The sequence below is a fragment of the Mus caroli genome, unplaced genomic scaffold (genome assembly GCF_978045245.1).
Source record: "Mus caroli unplaced genomic scaffold, Mus_caroli_1 scaffold_16, whole genome shotgun sequence".
Taxonomy (NCBI): Eukaryota; Metazoa; Chordata; class Mammalia; order Rodentia; family Muridae; genus Mus; species Mus caroli.
In genome coordinates this window covers 25316545-25334819 of record NW_028227271.1, presented here as the reverse complement: position 1 = coordinate 25334819, position 18275 = coordinate 25316545, and the positions used below count along the sequence as shown (strand labels likewise).

General features: G+C 49.4%; 1 long non-coding RNA gene across 1 annotated transcript in view; it reads right to left on the bottom strand.

The window, feature by feature from the left end:
- Positions 1–6766: 6766 nt before the first annotated feature.
- Positions 6767–18275, bottom strand: part of LOC115029410 (uncharacterized) — a 15884-nt gene continuing 4375 nt past the window's right edge. Inside the window, exons 2-3 of the long non-coding RNA XR_003834966.2 lie at positions 9703–9902; positions 6767–7132 (exon numbers count right to left, since the gene is read on the bottom strand). This is a non-coding gene — a long non-coding RNA (uncharacterized LOC115029410). The remainder of the gene's footprint in view (positions 7133–9702; positions 9903–18275) is intronic.

The window sequence follows — 18275 nt, the reverse complement described above, 5'->3', positions numbered from 1 at the left end:
ATGTCATGTCACCTTCACAGCTAGAGCCACATGATAATCCATAAGTCTGTGTGTCTTTCAAGCTACATTTTACGGTTTGTTTGCTTTTAATACATGGTGTCTCTCTAACCCAGGTTGGCCTAGAATTCACTAGTTACCTCAGGCTGGCCTGAGCTTATCCTCTGCCTCAGGCTCCCAGGTGCTGGGATTACAAGTGTGTAACCAAGCCAAGGTTGCATATATACTTTTATATCAATTGTGTGCTCCTGTGTGTGTGTGTGGTACATGCATGCATGCATGTGGAACACACATCCATGCCACAAGCTCTTCCTTTTAGCCAAGCTGGCTGACCAGCAAGCTCGCAGCATCCCCTTATCTCCACCCTCCAATGGTTGGAGGAGGCATGCACAGTCATGCAGGTGCCAGGGATTTGAACTCGGATCCTCATATTCTCAGAGCAAGTGCTCTTACACACTGAGCCATCTCCCCCAGAGGGCTCCAGCCCCTCCCTACATGCACACTTTTGTAAGATCAACTTCACTCACATCACTGGACTTGTGATTTGCTTCTGACTGGAAGAGTTATTTATATAGCAGTGATGGGCTGTCACAGCCAAGGCTAGTGCTGGGGTCTGAACGTTTGCCTCAAAGCTCATGGTGAATTCATGTCTTCAGCTGAGCACAGTGGTGCAGACCTGTTAGTCTAGGCTTGAGAGGATCAAGAGTTCAAAGTCATCTTTGGCTACATGGTAGATGGAGGCCAGCCTGGGCTGCTGAAGACTTAATGTCAGAAAATTAAATGCCACTGGGTCAAATTGTGAGGCTCGACCTTGAAGAGACAGTTAGGTCACCTAATCACCTAATAGATCAATGCCAGAATGAGCTCCTAATAAAAGCATGGGCTGGGCCCAACTTCCTCCCTGCCTGCCATATGTCCTCTTGTTCTCAGCTATGACACAGCACAAGGACCCTAGCCTGGTGCCGTGGCACGGTGGCATCCTCATGGACTTCCTAATCTCTGGGTCACAGAGAGTAAACATCTCTTGTTAATACTGTTTGGTATGAGATATTCTGATATAGCATCAAAAAAATGGATTAAGACAGGAATATTACCAAAGGACCATTCTCCCTGTCCTTATTCTGGTATAAGCACCACAGCCCTGTTGTAAGAAAATGCTTGTGTGCCAAAGAACTTAAGTCTCCATCCACACAGCTGCAAGCCACATGGGCACTCTTGCCCTTGGGTCTGACCCCACTTTGGCCAGCTCAATGCAGCCTGGTAGGAGACCTGAGCCAGAGGCACAGCAGGCTTATCAGCCCCTTCTAGGATTCTTACAGAAACTGTGAGAAATTTTTTTTTTTTTTGAGACAGGGTGTCTTTACATAGCTCTGACTTTCCTGGAACTCAATATGTAGTCTAGGCTGGCCTCAAACTCAGAGATCTGCTTGTCTCTGCCCCCTCCCCCGGCCCCCAATTCTAAAATTAAAGGCATGCGGCCACAATGCCTGGAGAGATATCTTTTATCTTAAATCTCTACATTTGGATAGCCTCATTCCCCAGAACTAGGTAAATACACTGTCTTTCCTCATCTAAAGCTGGGGAGAGAAACCCTGCTCTGGAGGCAGAAGGACCCTCTGCCCGGGCTCATTCTCACAGAGCTGTGTACTGAGTGGGTTTGGTTTTGAGAGGTTTTAGGGGGTTATTTTTCCACAAGTAGGTGTGGCGGTGTCAGTGTCAATGTGTACGCAAGTTCGCCTGTGTGTGGGCACACATATATGTAGTGTAGCGGATGTGTGTAGATGCAGAAGCTCAAGCCTGACCTCGGACATCTTCCTGGATCATTCTCTACCTTATTTGTTGAGGCAGGTTGGGCTCACAGGCAGGTCACCAGCTCACTGGACTTTCCGTGGGTTCCAGGATCCCACTAACTTTTTGTGGGTTCCAGGACCCGAACTCCTGCCTTCACGCTTGTACAGAAAATGTTTCCTCATCTGAGCCACCCCCCAGCTCCTGTTTTTGAGTTGTTGAAATGACACAGCACAAGGACCCTAGCCTGGTGCGGGGTCTCACTATGTAGCCTAGGTTGGCTTGGAGCTCTTGATTCTCCTGCCTCTGGCTCCTGAGCCCCTGGGCGAATGAACCCTTATACACCTGTCTGTGGAGGTATTTCCTCCTAGCCCGGGGCACAGTGGCTAGTGGATGAGACAGAACAGAATCAGGTCTGTGTGCGTCTGAGGTGGCTCTGACTGAGCTGCTCTCACGAGCTGGCCATGGGGACCCAGGTTCAGCTCCCTCTGTCCACGTGGATGCTCTCAACCATCTGTCACTGCACTTCCAAGGGACCCAATGCTCTCTTCTGGCTCCTGCAGGTACCAGGCACACATGTAGTTCATAGGCATATATGCAGGCAGCCACACACATACAGTCAAATTGTTGTTTAATTAAATAATTTGAACCATTTGGGGGTTAGAGGCCCAGGGGATCCTGCCTGCTGAGCCTAATGGGGCACTCGGTCCTTCCATTCCCAGTACCTCTTGCCCACAGGCCACTGGCTGTTGGGGGACTTTGGTCCTGAGACACCGGAGATTCGCTGCCTATCTCTTCTCCTTTCCTCTCCTCCTAGAAAACAAACAGATCCACACCTTCGCGATACCAGCCTGCACCCTCCCAGTCCACTCTAGAGCAGTGTCTTCTTTTAGAGAGACAAGACAGAGAGACAGAGGAAGCTGGTGGGGGAGGGGAACGGGAAGCTTCCAGCATCAGGAGGGCAGATGTCAAGCCCCAGCTCTGTCATCTGCAATGACTGGGGCAGGACATGTAGACTCTTAGTTTCTTCATCTGTGCAATGGAGCACTTTGAGGGACTGTGGAGGCTTCACGGCTAAAACCTTAACACTCTGGAGGCTGAGGCCTGAGGTTCACTCTGAGTTCTTGGCCAGCCTCCATGACCAACAGGAGATACACAGAAAGACTATGTATCATTTGTTTGTTTGTTGTTTTCTCGAGATAGGGTTTCTTTGTGTAAATCTTGGCTGTCCTGGGACTTGCTTTGTAGACCAAGCTGGCCTGGAACTCACAGAGATCTACCTGCCTCTCCCTCCTGAGTGCTGGGATTAAAGGTATGCACCACAAAGCCCAGTTAAACTTTAATTATAAGAATATATTAGTTACTTTTGGGGTTGCTGTGTCCAAAATACCTTCAAGAACAGCTTAATAGGGTCTGATGGTTAAGATTGTCTGTTGGCTTGATGGCATCTAGAACGGTGGTTCTCAACCTGTGGGTCTCGACCCCTTTAAGATATCCTACATATCACATAGACACATTACGATTCATAACAGGAGCACAGTACAGTTATAAAATCGCAATGAAATAAGTTTATAGTTGGGGGAACATGAGAATCTGTATCAAAGAGTAGCAGCATCAGGAAGGCTGTGAGCCACTGATCTAGAACCGTCCATATGTTGACTAATGAGGTTAACAGAAAGGGGAAGACTCACCCTAAAACTGGCCAGCACCATCCCCTGGGCTTGGGCCCTGAGCTGCATAGGAAGCAGAACTGAGCTGAGCGCCAGCAGTTGGATCTCTGCTTCCTGACTACACATGCAGTGTGACCAGCCGTGTGAGCACTTGTCACCAGGCCTTCCTTCCCCACCATATTGGACTGTAGCCTCGAACTGGTAGCCCAAATATACCCTTCCTTCCTCAAGTTGTTTTTTCTCAGTGTATTTAAAAAAAAAAAAAGATGTTATTTATTTTATCTATGAGTACATTATCACTGTCTTCAGACACACCAGAAGAGAGCCTCAGATCCCATTACAGATGGTTGAAAGCCACCATGTGGTTGCTGGGAATTGAACTCAGGACCTGGAAGAGCAGTCAGTGCTGAGCCATCTCTCCAGCCCCCTTTTCAGGACATTTTATCATAGCAATGAGATAGTAACTAATGCAAGGAGAGAATGTTGTTTTGAGCTCAAGGTTCAGAGGGTTCAGCTCACGGTTGCCTGGTTCCTTGAACTTGGGCAAGACATCACCGCATGAGCAGGGCATACGGGGGGGGGGGGGAAGGCTCTTACCATCTAGAGATGGGAAGAAAATAAAATCAGAATACAGGAAGGGGCTCAAACTAGCTCTTCCCCCATCTCCCCCCCCCCCAGGCCATACTCTCAGTAAGCCACTTTCTCAAAGCAGGATCAGCCCTTCCTTTGCCCAGTAATGCTGATAAACCATGAATCTGTCAGGGCACTAACCCTCTGATCAAGGCTGAGTCCTCAGGATCTAACTCATCTGCATGCTCTCCACGGACACACCCGGCAGTACACTTTACTCATCCGACACAGTTCTCAGTCCAGTTAAGTAGACTGCCAAGGCTAGGCATAACGATGCACACCTTTAATCCCAGCGTTTGGGAGACATAGAGGCAGGTGGATCTCCTTGACTTCAAGACCAGCCTGGTCTACAGAGTGAGTTCGGGGACAGCCAGGGCTACACAGTGAAACCCTGTCTCAAACAAACAAACAAACAAACAAACAAGATTAGGCATCACTGTCAAGTGTGGCAATACACCTGCAATCCCAGCACTCAGGATGTGCAGGCAGGGGAATTGTCACGAGTTCGAGGCCAAGCTGAACTTCATACTTAGACTCTGCCTCAAGAAAGAAATGTCAGGCTACGGGTATAGCTTCATTGGTTGGGATGCTTGCTAGCATCTATGAAGCCCAGGTTCCCTTCTCCAGCACTGCACAAACTAGACTCCAGGTGGCACAATCCTGCAGCCCCAGACCTTGGGGGAAGATAGGGGGATGGAAGTCTACCTTGTCTGGTATGGGGGGTTCCTCATGAGGTTCCCCTGAGAGGAGAAGGCCCTGTGTTCAGCAAGGTAATGAGGGTGAATCTACCATGAACATGCGCCTAGCGACATTCTACCCAACCAGGAGGATGGCACTCCTTAAAGAGTCAGTGCCTGTCCTCACGGGCTCAGCATGGGGAAGAAGAAAGATGCCAGAGGCTGACACTGTGACAGCCAACACACCTGCCCAGGGGTGCGGGAGACCAATGGCTCATGCCAGCAGGCCAGGCCCCTTCAGCAGCACCAGGGCTTAGGTCCTGTGTGTGACAGCCCCCATGCCTATGGTAAAGTCCTTCACTCCCATGGTTTTCCTTCAGGAAAGTTAACCTCAGGACCTAGGAAGCCTTCCACCACTGTGTGACCTTGGGCAAATCACTCAGTCTCTCTGGGCCTCAGTTTGTTCATGGGGAAAGCAGAAACTGTAGGTCGGTCCTCTTAGGGTGGATGTGGAGGTTTCCGGGGAGGAAGTGTGTGAGGGCTAAACTTGGGACCAACCCCTGTGCAGGCTGAGCAGCTATTTGATGTGAGAAAAGATTCCCAGGCTCAGCCAGCCTGAGAAGTCAGCCAGCTCTCTGTCATGGGTCTCTGCTGTGGTTTGAGCAAGCCCCTAGACAGGTCCTATGCAGGCAATTGACTCTACGGATGCTGGGGTTAGCAGGCAGTGAGGCTGGCTTGAAAGTGCGACCTCACAGAGTGGCATCTGTGGCTTATAAGAATAGAAGGGGGCCAGGTGTGGTGGCGCACGCCTTTAATCCCAGCACTTGGGAGGCAGAAGCAGGCAGATTTCTGAGTTCGAGGCCAGCCTGGTCTACAGAGTGAGTTCCAGGACAGCCAGGGCTCTACAGAGAAACCCTGTCAGGAAGAAAAAAAGAGAGAAGGGCCAGGTGGTTGGTAGCACATGTCTTTAATTCTAGCACTGGGGAGGCAGAGGCTGTCAGATCTCTGAGTTCGAGGCCAGCCTGGTCTACAGAGTGAGTTCCAGGAGAGCCAGGGCTACACAGAGAAACATTGTTTCAAAAAACAAAACAAAAAACAAAACAAAAGAAAAAAAAAAAAGAAAGAAGGGGAGGGAGAAGAGGGGGAGGGGGAGGGGGAGAGGAGGGGGAGGGGAGGGGAGGGGGAGGGAGGGGGAGGGGAGGGGAGGGGGAGGGAGGGGGAGGGGAGGGGGAGGGGAGGGGGAGGGGGAAAAGGAGAGACATGACCTCACACAGTTGCTCCATCTGAGCACATTAGTGTGTGGTACTGAGGGCCTAGCTGGATGTAAGGACCTTTCTAAAAGTTACCTTTCTGTTGCCGTCACCAAATACCTGACAAAACCAACTGAAGGAAGAAAGACTTGTGGTTCAAGGGTACATACGGTCTGTCATAGCAGAGGTGGCATGGCAGCTGGTCACATGACACCCACAGGCAGGAATCAGAGGGTGACTTCTGCCTGTGGAATGGTGGTGCCTGCCTTTAATTAACCCTGTAAAAACCCTCTCAGGCCCAGAGATTTGTTCCTGTCAGATTCTAGATCTCTTCAAATGGATGCTAACCACCACATTCTGTCCTCCAAGTCTCCAGAACCATGAACTGAATAAACCTCTGTTCTTTATAAATCACCCTGTCTCCGGTGTCTTACTACAGTTACTGGAGCAGACTCAAGGCAAACACATCCAGAGGCTTGCCCCACAGGCCCAAGGATTGCCTTTCCTTTATCTCATTTACAGGCTCTGCGGTCTTTCCGACCTGAGGACCTGCAAGGCTCTGGGTCATCCTACCTTACTGGAATCATCGGGGCTGGCCTTGAGGGAGAGAGAAAGCAGGGAAGGGGAACAGGGGAACGGGGTGGGGGGAGTTGAAGAGTTGAAGGAAGGGTATAGGACCCCAGCCACACACTGTTCCCCTTCTCCAGCCCCGCCCACGCTCCTCCAGCCCTGCCCACGCTCCTCCAACCACCCTTGGCATCCTTGTAGACTGTGAATAGCAGGCAGCACCACATCCTGCTACTTTAAGCCTTCCAGTGGCTGCTTCTTGTACTCAGGACAAAATCCGCCATCGCCTGTGGCTGACAAGGGACGTGTCATCAGGCCTGTTTTCCCTGTAGCCTCGTGTTACCCCAGCTCCTTGGCCACTTCCTCATCTCTTGGGTTCAGGCTCTTCTCTGTACATGCTGATCCCTCCCTTTGGAAGGCCTCCTCAGCCAGATTGAGTTCCTCGCCAGGCAGAGCCGGATTCAAAGGTAGGCAGGGTGTAGTGGCATGCTGTAATCCTGAGCAGGGCGCCTGTGAGTTTGCAGCCAGTGTGAGCTACATAGTGACACTTTGTCTAAAAAAAACAAAAACAAACCAAAACAAACCGGAAACAAAGAGAAGGCTGAGAAGATGGCTTAGTCAAAAAAGTATTTGCAAAAGAATGAGGCCCTGAGTTTGATCCCCAGCACCTAAGTGGGGGTCTATGCTCCAAATCCCAGCACTAGGGAGGCAGAGACAGGAAGGTCACTGGGCTTGCTGGTCAGACAGCCAGCCTGCTCAGCAAGTCCTAAATCCCAGTGAGAGACCCTGTCTCAAAACAACAATGTCAAGGTGTGTCGCACAGCTTCAATCTCAGCACTCAGGTGACAGAAGCAAGTGGATCTCTGTGGTCTACACAGCAAGGTGCAGGCCAGCCAGGGTTACATAATGAGACCTTGTCTCAAACAAAACTAAACAAACAAACAAACAAAAAATCCAACGTGGATGGCACCTGAGATTAACCTCTGACCTTCACACACACACACACACACACACACACACACACAGAGAGAGAGACAGAGAGAAAGAGAGACAGACAGAGAGAGAGAGAACAAGAGAAGGAAAGGAGGAAGAAAGACTGAAGGGTAAGAGGTATTGCTCCTCTGGGATTGCAGCCTTAGCCCTGAGCCTGGCTACTCCTCTCAGGGCCAGGCCACCCAATCCCTTTGGACAATGCAGTCCTCTATCCCTTGGACCCATCACAGCTGAACAAGAAAGCAGATACGTGGTTGCAATCAGAGACAGATCTAGATTACAGCCTGACCCACATGCCCACCCCGGCCCTCGGCAAACTCTAGAATGGCAAGGTGCCTCTCTGAATCAGGAGGAGACAGGTGGTCACCTGCCTCCCTCACGTGACAAGCAGAGACCCAGCATAACCCTTGTCACAGGGAGCGTCCCCCAGCCAGGGTCTCTGGTTCATTTCCAGCATTCAAGGTCACCTGTAAGCTTTCTTCCTATTGAGAGCTGTTCCTGGGGCTGGGGTCTGTCTGTGCCCACACAAAGCCCACAGGTGCCATGTTAGTCATAGTCTCCAGTGGAAGAGAATCATCAAAACAGGGGGATTGTCAGATTTGTTTATAGGTTAGGTGCTGGGTGGTCCAACAATGGCTGTCTGCAGGATAGAGAGCCAGAGAGCCTTACAACTGCTCAGCCCACAGTCCCGACCTGGTACTGAAGGCCTGGAGGACCCCAGGAGAGACCCAAGTTCAAAATCCCAAGAAGCTGGGTTGCAGTCTCTACAAGACAGATACAGCAGCAAGAAGCAGTGCTGGGGGCTGGTGAGATGGCTCAGTGGGTAAGAGCACCCGACTGCTCTTCCGAAGGTCCAGAGTTCAAATCCCAGCAACCACATGGTGGCTCACAACCATCCGTAATGAGATCTGACTCCCTCTTCTGGTGTGTCTGAAGACAGCTACAGTGTACTTACATATAATAAATAAATAAATAAATAAATAAATAAAAAGAAGCAGTGCTGGACGGGGACTGGCAATGGTAGCCAGGATGCTTCCTCCTAGGGCTGCTAGAAGCTCTCACCCACTCTGAAGGGCTTCTCTCTCCATCCATCTTTTCTGGAAACACACTCACAGGACCACCCAGAGGCAAGTGTCTAAGTGGACCCCAGATCCAATCAAGCTGACAATCAATATTCCCCATCACAGCTGCCCTTATCGGGAGATACACAGTCTTCAGCAACTTGACGCATCTTAGAGTCGCCCAGGAGATACACTTCTGGAAGTGCCTGAGGGAGTTATCACAGAGCTCATTCCTATCCTTTATCAATTTATCCAGAGATGCTAAGAGCAGCCAACCAACAAAATAATCATTTTACTTATTTCCTCCCAAACTGGTTGAAAGTTTCATATATGGAGTCACCAAAACCATCGCCGCTCACAAATGATGGATCAAGATAAGCGAAGGCATTTGCCTCTGTCAGCTTAAAGCGTAATTTCCATCATGGGCTTTCAATACTCTTCGTCTCTAGCGTGGCAGTCCCAGCTCATGGACTAGGGTTCCTAATTCATAGAGAAGGGGAGAAGGGGAGAAGGGGAGAAGGGCAGAAGGGGAGCCAGCTGGGCTCCAGCATTCATCTCTGTTTCCTGATTCCAGTGTGACCACCTACTTCATGTTCCCAAAGCGCGACTCCAGCCACCATGATAGAAGGCACACACACACACACCCGCCTCAAGTGAGTCCCAAACCCCTTCCCCTTCCATCTGAGAGTTGCCTTTGCTTGGCACCTTGTCACGCCGGCTGACTCCCTCCTGCCTCTTCCCTCACAAGCATTTTTTTTCCCCACAAGAAAAGGCCCTGTTCCACACTCCCCTCGGTTTTTGTGGTGGTTGTATTTAGTTTTTTGAGACAGGGTTTCTCTGTTTAGCCCTGGCTGTCCTGGAATTTGTAGACCAGGCTGGCCTCAAACTCTGTAATTCTCCTGCCTCTGCCTCCCAAGTTCTGGGATTATGGGTATGAGCCACCATGTCCAGCTTCACCCCGCTTTTTGAGAGAAAAGAGCTGGCTTCTCAGGGGATCCCGTCTGCCACACGCTGCCGATTGCTTCAGTTGACCCTCACCTGCCCTCTCAGAGACTGCCATTATACTCACTGAGTGAATACGGAAACTGAAGCTCAGATGTGTAGATGGCTGTATCAGGACCACACAGCAGGGGGAGTAGAGAGGGGCCAATTGCTTCCCCATGGCCAGCCACCTTCGCCTTCAGGAATGAAGATGGCAATCTAGAAAGAGCTTCCATCCTGAGCAGCAGGAGAGGGACAAGGCAGTGCCCCTTCACCCATGTCCCAAACCTGACAGACAGACAGAATGAGTGAATGAATGAATCAAAGTCTGTAGGACGCCCAGGGAGCCTAAAGTAAATAGGTCCAGCTCTCGGGGAAGTATCCACCTCAGAGATCTGTTCTCATTTTTCGCAGTGGGACACAGGAATGGGGCTCCAAAATACCAGTTTTAAAGGCTTAAAAAAATTTTTTTTCTCTCTAAAACAGGGTTTCTCTGTGTCGCCCTGACTGTTCTGGAGCTCACTCTGTAAACCAGGCTAGCCTCGATCTCACACAAATCCACCTGCCTTTGCCTCCAGAGTGCTGGGATCAAAGCTCTGACTCTGCTTCTTGATGGCTTTGCCCAGCAGACCAGGAGGGACAGATGTCTCAGCTGGAAGGTATCTGTAGGATTTCCACTTCAGGGGCTGGAGAGATGGCTCAGAGATTAAGAGCACTGACTGCTCTTCCAGAAATCCTGAGTTCAATTCCCGGCAACCACATGGTGGCTCACAACCACCCGTAATGGGATCCAATGCCCTCTTCTGATGTGTCTGAAGACAGTAACAATGTACTCACATACATTAAATAAATAAATAAATCTTTTAAAATTTTTTTCTACTTCACAGAGCTGTCACACACACACACACACACACATACACACACACACAGTAGGTTTGCCTTTCCAAGGCTGGCACTTAGTAGGAGATTGTACTGTGGTTCCTGGCTAATAGGCTGGCCTTGGCTGACTGGCCACAGGCCTGTCCCTGTATCAGTAGAATATTACTGTCAAATGCTCATCAATTGCTGAGAGGGTGGAGGGATTGCTGGTAGTTTCCCCTGGATGTGTGGCAATACAACCCTCTCTCTTCCCAGCTGCAAAGGGAGGGAGTGGGTGTGGCCACCTGCCGGCTCAGCATCCAGGGGATCTTAGGGTCTCAGTTTCCCCTCTGTCACCCGTCCCTGCTCTACTAAAATCTCACAGGCTAAAGTTCCACTGTCCTGCCCTTGTCCCTGCAGAATTCTAGAATCTTCTGGTCACTCCGTCCCCTTCACCCTGTGCCCTTAGCCAACCAAGAGGAAGAGGCCTCACCATTAGAGAGGGTCTCAGTGCATTTCCTGGTAGAGGATGACACCTGTTTTGCTTTGGTTTTGTTGTTGTTGTTTGTTGGTTTGCTTTTGAGACAGGGTCTCCTGGAGGCCAGACTCACATGGAACATTTATTTGTTTGTTTTGACACAAAGTCTCTTTACATAGTCCAGGCTGTCCTGGTCCTCAGTAGATCAGGATGGTCTTGAACTCACAGAGAACCTCCTGCCTCTGTCTCCAAAGTGCTGAAATTAAAGGTGTGTTCTGCCATATCTGGCTCACCTTTATGGATCTACGGTTGGCCTTGAACTCCTGACCCTCCTGCCTTAGCCTCTCAGGTGCTACTATTACAGACATGAACCACCACGGGAGTTCAACAGTGGTCACAGCAATGCTATTCACAAGGGGCAGAAGACTGAAACATTCCCTCCTCTGTCAACAAAGGAAGACAGAGACACAAGACTTATCCATACAGTAGAACATTATTCAGCCGTGAAAAGGTACCTAGCGCTGGTATCTGCTGTCACATGGAGAACCCTTGAAAACACAGCCAGCTAAAGCAGGAAGACGACGGAAAAGGGCTCCCACAGAACGAGTCCCAGTGGAACGTGTTTACAATAGGCGATTCATGGAGACAGGAAGTGGATTAGACATTCCCAGGGCCCTGGCGAGGTGGGGGGGGGGGAGGGGAAAGTGGGGAGTCAGGCTTCAGCGTCTGCTTGGATATAGATGACAGGGATGGCTGTCCACACTGTAGCTGTAAATAGTGCCCCTGGATTGGGCACTTTAAATGATAGAATGAAAGCTTTGAAAGCTAGCTCTGAGGGCTTTCGTGGCTGGTGCCAGCACACTGGAGGCTGAGACAGGGGGACAGCTGGCACTGTTAATCCTGATTGTCAGTTTGGCTGGATCTGGAGTCAACATTGAAGTAAGCCGGCCAGGCACACCTGTGTGAGACCTTCTTGACCCTGTTATTTAACAGCAGGAAGACCGGCCCTAAACATGGCCACCCCTTTCAGTGCTGGTCCTGGTAAATGAGGTCGGAGGGAGGTGGCTTTACCCTTTTTCACTGCTTTGGTGTCTCCATGGCGAGTCACTTGCTATGTGGCTGTGGCCGCCACTGCTGCATTTCTTGGCTGACATCAGCTTCTTCAGGCTTCTGAAGTGGACTGAAGATCAGCAGCTCTCCAGGAATCCTCCAGTTCTCTGGGACGGCTGTGGCACCCAGCCTTGTGGAGCCACAATGGCTTCTCGGGCTCGGCTGCATACAGACGCCCATTGTTGGGCTACATACATACCTGTGTCTACTCCCTGAAAAATCTCATCTAACCTGTCGTGTAAACCAATCCGATAAATCCCATTTAAATATTCATGCTATTAGATTTTTTTAGGGGGGCAGTGTTCCTAGACAAGGCCTCAGTGTGTAGCCCTGGCTGTCTTGAAACTCGTTCTATAGACCAGACTGGCCTTGAACTCACAGAGGTCTGCCTGCCTCTGCCTCCCCTGACCCCCGTGCTGGGAGTGCTGGGATTAAAGGTGAGTGCCACCACAGCCCAGCTTCATTCTCTTGGTTCTGTTCCTCTAGAGGACTCTGAGTAATACAAGTGCCACGAGTTTGGGACCAACCTGGGCTACAAAGTCAATTCCAGTCTAGCCTGTGCTACACAGTAAGACTTTGTTTCAAACAAACAAACAAATGTTTAAAGGTATACTATTTTAAACTTAATGCTGCCATATTTAAAAAGAACGTTCTGTATATTAATTGGGCAAGCTGTACAGCATGTAAATTATATATTAGTGAAGCAATTCTACAAATTAGGGGTCAGGGGTGAAGTTCACAGTGGCAGCTTCTCCTTGCAAGCCCCAAATTCCGGGCCATTTTTTTTTTAATGTTGTTAGAGATCAGACCTGGGGCCTGGGCTCCATCCCTCTGCACCCCAGCCCAGGCCCCAGGTCAACACTGAAGTCTGCTGTCCTGCCACAGTGCTCAGCCACCACCTTTTAAAGGGCCAATGCTGCCGCCACGTGTAAAAAAATCAGGAGAGAGTGTTTGCTGCCCCCTCGTGGCCACTAAGAGAATAACCTAGCAGGAAACAAAAACCGGGCTTGTAAATAGCGGAGCATTGACCTCAAAACAGACAAAACCCAAAAACAAATAAAGTCATGTATGGGATTTGAAAATACTTCATGGGGTTGAAGAGATGACTCAGCAGTTAAACGAGGTTGCTGTCTTTGCAAAGGACCAGAGTTCCATTTCCAATATCCACATTAGGTGATTCACAACCACGTGTAACCCCAGCTCAGGGGAAACACCCTCTCCCAGCCTCCATGTAACACACATCGTTTTTTGTTTTGTTTTGTTTTGTTTTGTTTTGTTTTGTTTTGTTTTGTTGGTTTTTTTTTGTTTTTTTTTGTTTTTTCCGAGACAGGGTTTCTCTGTATAGCCCTGGCTGTCCTGGAACTCACTTTGTAGACCAGGCTGGCCTCGAACTCAGAAATCCACCTGCCTCTGCCTCCCCAGTGCTGGGATTAAAGGCATGTGCCACCATGCCCAGCTTCAGTTTTACAAAGATTAAAAAAATGCCTCCCACAGTTTCTCTTGTTCTGTTTCGGTGAAGGGATACCATGACCAAGGCTTAGAAAGGAAAGCATTTGATTGGGGGCTTACAGTTGCAGAGGACTAGCCCATGATTGTCATGGTGGGAAGCAGACAGTGTGGTGCTGGAGAAGTAGCTGAGACCGCTACATGGTGATCTGCAGGCAGACAGAGACACTGGGCCTGGCCCGGGCTTTTGAAACCCAAAGCCCACACCCTCATATCTTGTGACACAACTCCTCCCACAAAGCCACACCTGTAACTTTAATATTTTCAAAACCTATTTTTAAAAAAAGATTTATTTATTTATGTTATGCACATGAGTACACTGTAGTTGTCCTCACAAACACCAGAAGAGGGCATCAGCTCCCACTACAGATGGTTGTGAGCCATCATGTGGTTGCTGGGAATTGAACGCAGGACCTCTGGAATAACAGACAGTGTTCTTTGTTTTGTTTTTTTCTGTTTTTGTTTTTCGAGACAGGGTTTCTCTGTATAGCCCTGGCTGTCCTGGAACTCACTTTGTAGACCAGGCTGGCCTCGAACTCAGAAATCCACCTGCCTCTGCCTCCCAAGTGCTGGGATTAAAGGCGTGCGCCACCACCGCCCGGCCAGACAGTATTCTTAACCACTGAGCCATCTCTCCAGCCCCTACCACGTGTCCTTTCACGTGCTTGCTTTAGCAGAACATCCTTTCTCCCGTCTCTGCTTCAGCAAAATGTTCCTTTACAAATCTGGCTTAGCCTTCACCTGTGTCTGCTTCAGCTAATCGTTCCTTCACATGTTTGTCCCAGCAAAACACTATCCAACACAACTGACTTCCCAAAGAACCCTTAACATTTCCACACGTCGCAGACCTCCTAATCCTTCCCAAACAGTTCCACCAACTTGGGACCAAGCATTCAGATATGTGAGCCTATAGGATCTGTTCTCATTCAAACTACCACACTCAGCTTAAAAGGAGAAACAAGGCTCGCCTCGGCCGCCAGGCCTCCAGAAGCCCATACCATCTCCTGCTTCCTTCCCAGGAACATTTAACAGCCACACTAGAAAGAACAAGCACACGTGCTATGCTGCACCGGGGTTCCATTCCTTCTTAATCTGGTGCGGTGACACATACGCCTGCAATCCCAGAACTCAGGAGGTATCGATAGGACGATCAGATCTGTCATAGGTACATAGCAGGTTCTAGACCAGTCTGGGTTGCCTGAAACCCAAACAAACAATACACAAATACATAAAAACAATATATCCTGAACACTGACCCACATCTACCCTGGATCTTTTTGTTGTTGCTACTGCTGGTGGTGGTGGTTTTGGTTTTTTGAGACAGGGTTTCTCTGTGTAGCCTTGGTAGTCCTAGAACTAGCTCTGTAGACCAGGCTGGCCTGAAACTCACAGAAACCTACCTGCCTCTGTCTCCCAAGTGCTGGCTTGGCAGCAAGGGCCTCTTCCTGCTGCACCATCTCACCAGCCCACTTGGGTTGTTTCTAGTCTCCGGCCTTTGTAAGCAAGGTCAGATGGTGATCCTCGAACTCAGCACTTCGGACAGTGATTTCTGGCAGGGTCATCCAGCAATACTGGGGAAGGAACCTAGGGCTTCAGACTTACTAGGCAGGGCCCTAGCACTAAGTGACACCCCCAGCGTTATTGTGTATGTTTTTTATTTAGAGATGAGACCTAACTATGCCACCAGGCTGGCCTTAAACCCACTCTAGCCGGGCGGTGGTGGCGCACGCCTTTAATCCCAGCACTCGGGAGGCAGAGGCAGGCGGATTTCTGAGTTCGAGGCCAGCCTGGTCTACAGAGTGAGTTCCAGGACAGCCAGGGCTATACAGAGAAACCCTGTCTCGAAAAACAAAAACAAAAACAAAAACAAAAAAAAAAACCCACTCTAGTCCTGGCAGGATCTCTTGAGTAGCTGGAGGGACAGATCTGGCCATCAGGCTTGGTTATCCATAATGTTTTCTGAAATGCCTGTTACAGTCTCCATGCTCCAGGTGAGCAAACTGTTACTCAAAGCGGTTGGATCTCCCTTAGCCAGGCACAAATCACGACAGCCCACCAGCATGGCCGTGTAAATTAGCATGAGCCACACTAGGGGGAGGACTTCCCCACATCAAAGTGGGCTGGATTTCTGGGCTGGGTTGATCTGAAGAGTGCACAGTTTGCTCAGCCCTTCTCCAAGGCTGTATGCAGTTCCTAGGCCTGAAAGGATTATGGGCTCAGGTCTAAGAGATTGAGGAGAAAGTCATGGGTGTGAATCAGATTTGGACCAGTTGCTTGTTTTCATTCACTGCAGCCTGTGCTGGGAGAGGGGCCTAGGAGCGCTGTAGGAAGCCAAGACAGGGCTCTTACATAACCCAGATCCCGGGCCTGCAGCGACAGGCAGCTTAAAGTGCTCCATGGGATAAGGGGAAGGCCACTTATAATAGATTTATTATTATGGGGGGTCGGTACTGGAGTGCCATCTATAGGTCAGAGGACAACTTGAAGGGAGGAAGGAAGGAAGGGACAAAGGAAGGAAGGAAGGTAGGTCAGGTCTCTCCTTCCATCATATAGGACCCAGGCAAGGAATCAGGTTGGCAGCCTTGGCAACCAGTACCCTCGTGACTGAGCTACCAACCCAAAACATGTTTTGATCAACTGTCCACAAAGACTGATTGACCTTTCTCTCCCAGGAGATGCAATGAAAGCATGCTACAGGACAAGCATGCAACACAAAAATGCACAAGGCTGGAGTTAGCAGCACGGCGGGAGGTAGAGAAGAACTCTTGTTCTGAATAAATGATCATAACAGAGTAGGCGCCGTTGACCTGTAACCCCAGAACTTAGGAGACTGAGGCAGAAAGACCATGAGTCAGAGAAGTAGACTAGCTACATAGATCCTACCCTGAACAACAACCACAACCCCCCACAGTGGTAGGTTAGCCTGGGGTTTGGCTTGTTTTCGTGTCTTGTTGGCTGGTTTGAGACAAGATTTCACTCTGTAGTCCAAGCTGTCCTGGAAATCACCCAGTAACTCAGGCTACCCTCAGACCCATAGTGAGACTCCTGTCACAGCCTCTGAAGTGCTGAAGCCACCATATGCACTGCCATGTCCACCTCCAAAGCTTATATTTATAGGAACTTGTTTCTCATTCTAAATAACTATATAAGTTTGTGCTTAAAAATTATTTTTTTTATTGTTTCCATTTTTATTTTTAAAGATTTGTTTAGTAGTAGTAGTTTTTGTGAGACAAGTTTTCTGTGTGTAGCCTTGACTGTCCTGGAACTTACTCTATAGACCAGGCTGATCTTCAACTCAGAGATCTGCCTGCCTTGGGAGTAAAGGTGTGCACTACCACCGCCTGGTATATTTTTAATGATGCGCGCGCGCGCGCGCGTGTGTGTGTGTGTGTGTGTGTGTGTGTGTGTGTGTGTGTGTGTGTATGCGCATGTGCGTGTACTTGTACAGGTGAGAGTGAGGAAATGTCATATCCCCTAGAGCTGCAGCTACAGGTGATCGTTGGCCATCTGACATGGGTGCCAAGAGGAAGGGCAGTAGATGATCTTAACTCATAAGCCATCTCTTTAACCGCCGCCTTTCTTCTCCTCCTCCCACTTTTCCCTCTTGCCCTTCTCCTTCTCCCTCTCCTTCTTCTCCTCCCTATCCTTTTTTTTTTTTAACATTTATTTATTTAGAGACAAGGCTCACTATGTAGCCTTGACTGGCCTGGAACTCACAGAGATCTGCCTCCCTCTGAGTGCTGAGCCTGGAGTTAGGTATCTTGGTTGGGATTGGGAAGAGAAGACAGGAAAGGCACTTCCACTAGAGTCCTGGCTGACCTGGAACTCTTTATGTAGACCATGCTGGTCTCGATTTATTTTTTTTAAGATCTCCCTAAATTTTTTTTATAAACTTTACATTCCAAAAAAACTTGAGTTTCACTTCATCCTATAAATACATTTCTCGGGCTGGAGAGATGGCTCAGTGGGTAAGAGCACCCGATTGCTCTTCTGAAGGTCTGGAGTTCAAATCCCAGCAACCACATGGTGGCTCACAACCATCCGTAACGAGATCTGACTCCCTCTTCTGGAGTGTCTGAAGACAGCTACAGTGTACTTACATATAAATAAATAAATCTTTTAAATAAATAAATACATTTCTCAGCTAGGCGTGGTGGCGCACGCCTTTGATCCCAGCACTCGGGAGGCAGAGGCAGGCAGATTTCTGAGTTCAAGGCCAGCCTGGTCTACAAAGTGAGTTCCAGGACAGCCAAGGCTATACAGAGAAACCCTGGCTAGAAAAACAAAAACAAACAAACAAACAAAACCCTAAACAACAACAAAAAACATTTCTCATCCTGGATATATTTTTTTCAAAAGATCCCGGAGCAGCAGGGCATTGGTGGCACATGCCTTTAATCCTAGCACTTGGGAGGCAGAGGCAGGTGGATCTCGAAGCTTGAGCCCAGCCTGGTCTACAGAGTGAGTCCCAGTGTAGCCAGAGCTACACAGAGAAACCCTATTTCAGAAGGTTGCGGGGAGGGGGAAGAGAAGAAAAGGTCCAAAGGCTCTGGATACTTAGAGGAGGCCAATGACTCTGTCACCTCTAAGACTGTGTACATCTGTGGCAAAACTCACATCCCCTCCGCTCCAGTGGCTGTGACTGTTACGGAGAGGCAAGGAGGTCCTTGGAGGTTTTCCAAGTCTTTCCTGCTGTCCTTGGAATCCTT